This window comes from Montipora foliosa, chromosome 6 (assembly GCF_036669935.1).
Source record: "Montipora foliosa isolate CH-2021 chromosome 6, ASM3666993v2, whole genome shotgun sequence".
NCBI lineage: Eukaryota > Metazoa > Cnidaria > Anthozoa > Scleractinia > Acroporidae > Montipora > Montipora foliosa.
Genome location: NC_090874.1, coordinates 33,839,482 through 33,846,185, shown reverse-complemented (window position 1 = coordinate 33,846,185; position 6,704 = coordinate 33,839,482). Strand labels below are relative to the sequence as shown.

Sequence of the window (6,704 nt, the reverse complement as noted above, 5' to 3'; positions counted from 1 at the left end):
TGAAATGGGGTTATTCATCCCCTGCGTTTCATTACAGATCTCTGCCAACTCAGCTTTACAAGTTTAAAAAATCGCTGCTTAAACATGAGGAAAACTCCCGAACACATTGCGTTGTTCCAGGAATGAACATACAACAAGCAATTCTATTTAAAAAGTCTTTGAACAACAAGTTTCTTGCTGGAATTGACAAGGGTAGGAAACATAACAATACTCCCGCTGGGAGTTCGGCAATATTAGCACAGCAAATGCCGTGTAGAAATAATCTCCTTTTGCATAATTTTAAGGCTAATGAACAAATCAACCATCGAAATGCTCGAGAAAGGCATTTCGCAGCAAATGAGAGTCTGCACACCATCAGACCAGCGGCAAAATGTCCCTTGTGTGCCTTGGAAAGTGAAGAATTTAAAATGATTTTTCTTCATGCGAGGAAGATTGACATTAAATTACCGTGCTTGGGCAATCCGCAGCAGGAACTTTAACGCTCAAAGATCGGAGTTTAGCTTCAGGGTTCACCTAGCGAGTTTACAGCAATTTTTGTCTAGATTCCTCCGGCACCTGGAGAGTAGATGGTCTGCCGTAACCGTTTGTTTTTCGCCTTGAGTTACCACCAGACAGGCACAGGTAACGAGTGAGAAATAAAAGATTGAGTGAATGTGTTTTTCAGCGCCTGTTAATTTTTATCTCTAGTCCGAGGTTATCAAACGTTCAATTTCATTTGCGCCAGTTAACAATTCACTTCATTTTGATTTAGGATTTTTCTGTTAATTAAGGGTGTGTTCGATTGACCGTATTCCGGAATAGGAATACACGGAATATAAGTTAGAAATACTTCGTTTTTACGGAGATTCACTGTAAAATTGTCAAATATCTGATAAAATGCTATTTTAAACATATTTTTGTTATCCTTGCTGCTTCTAAACGCGCCAAACATACCGTTTTAATCATTTCTGCACGTGTTCTTATTCCGGAATAGAGTCAATCGAACGCGCCCTAAGGCTCGGGACAACGGGACACTTGGTTCAATATGTTGAAACGAAGTTGAATCGATGTTGAATGAGTTTAAAAGCCTTTAAACGTTGCTTCAACAACATTTCTTTCGTTTTCGCGAATGTTGAATGAAGCTGAACCCGTTTGCCCCCCTCTTTCAACATTGTTGGGTATGAGCGTGCGCACTAATCGATCTCCCAATGACGTATCCATATCCGTATCCATGGTAACATCAACGGCTGCAGCCTCGGACTGATGTTGAATCAAATGTTGAATGTACGTTGAAACCGCTTGCCAAACTCACCAGTCAACAAATCTTCCAAAAGGCACTTTTTAAAAATCAGATAACTAGGACCTTATTCCAAATCCATCAAGATCAGGAGAGTTATTTTCATGTGAATGAACTAATTGATGCGATGTTCACAGTAAACGCAAGGTGTAATTGTGAATCATAATCCAGTGTTATCTTGTTTCAAACCTAAATTTTGTTATCTCAGTAAAGTTGCTATTGTTTGTCATTTTTAACGACTTGTAGTTTGTTTTTTAGTGTTATTATCCAGCGTTCCGCCAGCGTTCCCACACTACACGCCTAGACTAGTTCCGCTATTTGCGTGTAGTGTGTGTATCAAAACCTATTTGTGGATTTATAGAAACTAAATAAAACAATATAAAAACAATAAAAACCTCCTTCAACATCGTTCAACATCATTCAATGAAATCGAACAGATGTTGAAGCAAATGTTAAAGCCATTTCCCCTGGTCTTTTTACAAGTTCGAACACAACTGCTGAAAAGTTAAATTTGACGACCGAACGGTTTTCGTGCAAGCTTAGAATGAAAAACTAGAAGTTGTCGTTGTCGTTCGAAAGGTCCATTATGAGTGAGAACTGACAACAATGGCTGCTCCCAACGATGTCGAAAATTCTATGAGCCTCCGCTACACTTATCCAGCGGAACAGTCCCGGCGTGGGTCATAGTTCAACGCTGTTGTCATGAGCAACACTTTCTATACAACAACGACAACAACACCAATGATTAAAGTAAGTATCATTACTTACCCCCCGATTTTTAGAGAGGGTTGTAGCTAATATCTCCGAGTATTGAGCAGAACAACTTTAATAAAGAATTAAATGCATATTGTTTTTCTTTTAAATGTGCATTTCATTGCCCGTTTTTCCTTGCTCTTTGTTACCAGGGGATCGATTTGTTCCGCTCTTCAGCCGTTAGATTTTACCAAAAAGCATTTCCCACTGAATGAACATTGACATTCATTGTCGCTTTTGCATTGTAGTTATCTTAAAAATAGATACACTATACACGGCCTCACAAGCTGCCAGCTTTAAATAGTAGCATGGGAAGTTCCATAGACTCTTTTCTAAGTCACACAGCGGGAAAAAGGGAAGTCAGTTGCTCTTCACAGACAGTGGCGAACTTTATTTTGGGACAATCAAAGACATTCATTAGGCAGTCATAAAAGCATTTGAACACAACGTTCGCATGCAAATAGACAATCCCAACCACTGAGAAACCTTGATTAAAATAAATAATACTTTTAATCCAAGAAAACCTTAATCCGGAAAAATTTTCAAACCTTTCTCTTCTCTTCAAAGTTGTCAGCAATTTCAAAGCAGATTTGTGTCAATAGTTATCCTCTTATGCCGGATTAAAAACGTGAAAGAAATGTGTACATAAGTGTAATTCATGAACGTAATTAACGCGACACGAGGTCCATTATTTTTAGTACAAATTCACCTCAAATCGTTTTTGGACAATTGACATAAGACAGCTTTTGTTATGTAGATTTCTGCGAGTATTTTTATTCCATTTGTACTTTGAATATCGCACGACAGGGACTCCTTGCGATCTTCTGGCAAAGTCTGACAAAGACATAATATTTTAGTAAATGTTCCTATCTTTTTCACACGGGCCATTTCATCTCTGCACCGCCTAAGAAGAACACTTGTATTTGGCACACGCTTGTTAGCTCAAGGCAACTTGTCGGGATGTTTCGTTGAGGTGATTTACTGCTGTAGATGGTTTGATCGACTTGTCAGTGTAAAGTAAAATCCATGTGGGTAATAACATGTTGCTGATAACCCATTGGTGATCTGTACAGCATGGATGGACGACATAAATAGGCTGACGATTACTTCCTTCAAAAGAGGAACAGGGAATTGATATTCATACTTCAAGAAAGACGGTTATCAATTGCCAGAAATGCGTCTCTAAAATCGATCATTAAGTTCTTCTACCTGAATTGTCGTCAGCAGCTGGTTGGACCTTTTTTCCATTAAGCTGAGTAATTTAATTGCCTTCGCTGAAAGCCATGAGCAAAGCCAAAAAAGCTTACCATAAAGAGCAAACAATTCACAATTTTTCTCAGAGGGAGAGGCTGAAACGGCTTAGTAAAAGTCTTTGTGATTTACCAAACTTTAAGAGGGAAATTGATGACAAGCTAAAAGGAAAACTACCAAAGCCACTGAGCCCTCGCTGGTCGGGAGAAACTCGTAAACTTGGTGAAACCCAAGTGTCACGAGAAACCGATGATTTTGAAAGGTCCTTGGCAACGAGGGATTGCAGGTGCGTTTTGCAAGCAAATATTGAGTTAGATGAGTCAAGTGTGGAGAGCAGCGACTCGTACGAAACGTCTATCTCAGAGGACGTTAAAAAACTCAGGGACATTGCTGAGGAACACACGAAATCCGCAGATTTCATCTCACTGAGGCAGAAAACCTTGAAAGTTGACGATGTAATACTCACTGCATCAAAATTAGAAGCAGAGTATTCGCAAAGAGCCAAGACGCTCGCTTGTTCTTGTACCAGGATTCTCCGAAACCCGTTTAGAAATCGCAGTGTTTGCGAATGGATTCATACATCACAAAGGTCAAAGATAAGCTCCGCAAGGCTAAAGAAAACGACATTAGTTGTTAAGATACCAGGAAGTTCCGACAATTTAAACGATTATAACTGTAAAGAAACGCGGGGTCGCGCAAGATCAAACTTCTCATATCGACATAAAAGATAATTTTTATAATACACGAGGCCAAACAAATTTTCAAGATGGTCTGGAAACATATCAATCATAAATGTCGAGTGAGAACAACGATCAACGTGTCAGTTATTTAGCAAGTCCAAAAAAAACCTAAGCGCGATTTAGGCAAGAATAAGAGAGTTTTAATGTCAGTTGTTTGTACTTGGGTGGTACTGGTGCGTTTCGAAGTAAAACATACAAAATAAAAAAGAAAACAGTGAAGGGAACCAGGATAAGGTTCAATTTGGCAAAGATAGAGCCCTTTTAACACTCTCACTGAAAGAATACTGATTTTCGAGTCATAGTTATTCCAAAGCTACAACAAGATATGCATTCGTTGCCAAGTTATCAGTCATTCAATCGTATTACACCATTTACCGTTTTATGCCTGTTGCCAACCTACTAGGTGACAGAGGGTGTTTAAGCTCTCCGACGGTAATGTCGACGAAAACGTCACTTAAAAATATAATCTTGCACTATCGTAAGTAGCTCAGTTCGAGATTATTCCATCTCGTTTGTGTCGTATAATGTGGGAGAAGTCATGATCCTAAGGCCCTGTTTATATGGTCCCGGGTACCCAAGACAATCCCCCCCCCCCCCCGAGTTACCCCGGGCGAGATATTTTTCCACTCCTTTGTATACAAAAAATTATCAACCGTTTATATGAGGAGGGCGAGACAAATCGGAGAGGCGAGTTGTCTCGCCTCGGCAGGTAGGGTAACCCTAGCAGGCGAGACAACTTTTTCGCATGTAAACAGTTCGGCTCGTCTACCCGAGACGAGACAGTAAAATCTTAAATGCGCACACATTAAGTAAAAATCAAAGAAGCAACAATTTGATGCATTCGTTGCCAGATAGCGTTTGCTTTCGAATAAAGGTTTTTCCCGCCAAAATTCTCACCGCAGTCAACGGAAACTCTCGATGCAAAAACTGCCTTTTTTTTTTAAACTCCACATTACTGCTCCGTATAAAAACACAACTATACTTCCAAAAAACGAAATGAAAAGAAAGAAGGGCAAATGATGATATGTATTTTTGAAGATGCGTCTTAAAATATATGCATAATTAAGTATTCTCATATAAACGCTCGGTAAAGTTGTCTCGGGAAGGAGGGCTGTCTCGGGTAACCGAGACCACATAAACAGGCCCTAAAATTAATTGGCACGAGAGGCTTCAGAGTAAAAATAGAGAATGAAGCTGTACACTCAAGTTCTCGTCAAAACCTCAGAGTATCGCAAAAATGTGCGAATACTGACTTGTCCCCAGTCGTCTCTCTTGTATTAACCAGTGGCGCGCACGGGGGATAATGGAAAGGGAGAAGATCAATTGGATACGGCCTCGCACAACTTTTCGACTTGTGGAAAGACATTTCGCTCTCCCTCGCTTTCCTTCTTCCCAGCACCTCCCGTGCGCGCCACTGGATAATACAAGAGAGATGACTGGGGACGAGACAGCTTTTAACTTATGATATTGTTGTTTTGTGACGTTCTAGTCGTAGATTTGAAAGTCCCTGATATTAAATAGACTGTTTAGTCCAAAAATGTGGTGCTCCGTCTTTAGGAGTAAGGGTCTAGTCGTTCCATGTTGGAAGTGATGAGCTGCGAGTAGTTTTATTCCAGACTCTACAGAAGAACAAATTATTGTTACGAAAGGGGAAGCTTCTGTTACAATTGTGTGCACAGACAACAAAAATGATTGGTAGTTTCGTGTAGCTGATAAGCTGTTACGACATTATGGACATTTAAAGGAGACTGTGTTTCAATAATCGCCTTTATTCACCACTTAGCAGGGAAGTTAATAATGCTGTAAATTCATTCAGGGGGGAAACAAAATGGCACAATGTTTTTCGAAAATGATCTTTAAAATGTCGATCTCTTCAAAGTAAGAAATATTCCAACGATAATCCGAAAGCTTTCCGACAGCTTTCCGACAATCGTCCGAATCATATGTCGAACGCGAGCCCACCCACTCACTCACTCAAGAAGTTCTGAAATCGAAAATCTAGCCGTAAGGAGCAGTGGTGAGAGCACTCGCCTCCCACCAATGTGGCCCAGGTTCTATTCCCGGACCCGACGCTGTAAGTGGATTGAGTTTGTGTTGGTTCTCTTCTCTGCTTCGAGGATTGTTCTCCGGTTTTCCCCCTCAGCAAAAACTAGCATACAGCTGATTCCAGCTGGCTGTAAGCTGTGCTCCAAGGTCACACATGGACCGTATAGCGGCTGCCAGAGGCGCCATTGTATGCTTTCGGTTCGACCTTGTTGAGCTTCGTCGTTGCTATACTTTGCGACGGCGATTAGCCGTGACAATTATTATTATTATTATTACTATTATTATTATTATTATTATTATTATTATTATTATTATTATTATTATTATTATTAAGAAAGCGATTGGCAAGATAAGTGTCCCAACAAATGGATTGAGAAGACATTTAAAAACAAAGAGGCCTACGGTTTTTCAAAAGTTGCTAAAGTTCTCAGGTGTATTTCATGTCCACAATTTGAGAAACCTTCCAAGTAATCTGGTTTGTGGCCTGATTCGTCAAAATAGACGTACGCGTTTACTCGTTTGACAAGCAAACCGTATTGTTCTTTCTTTTGAAAACAGCAAACGGAGATTGGTGCGTTCCGATATGTGTAGGATCCCCAATATGTTCAAGCAATCATGGGTCCATTGATAAGGTAGCA

The 6,704-nt window shown here is 40.1% G+C and overlaps 1 protein-coding gene across 1 annotated transcript in view; it reads right to left on the bottom strand.

Annotated features, from left to right (window-relative positions):
- Nucleotides 1–5,773: 5,773 nt before the first annotated feature.
- Nucleotides 5,774–6,704, bottom strand: part of LOC138005445 (secretion-regulating guanine nucleotide exchange factor-like) — a 13,326-nt gene continuing 12,395 nt past the window's right edge. The window contains exon 9 of the mRNA XM_068851671.1: nt 5,774–6,704. This exon is cut by the window's right edge and continues 432 nt beyond it. The gene's annotated coding sequence lies outside the window, so the exon portion shown is untranslated.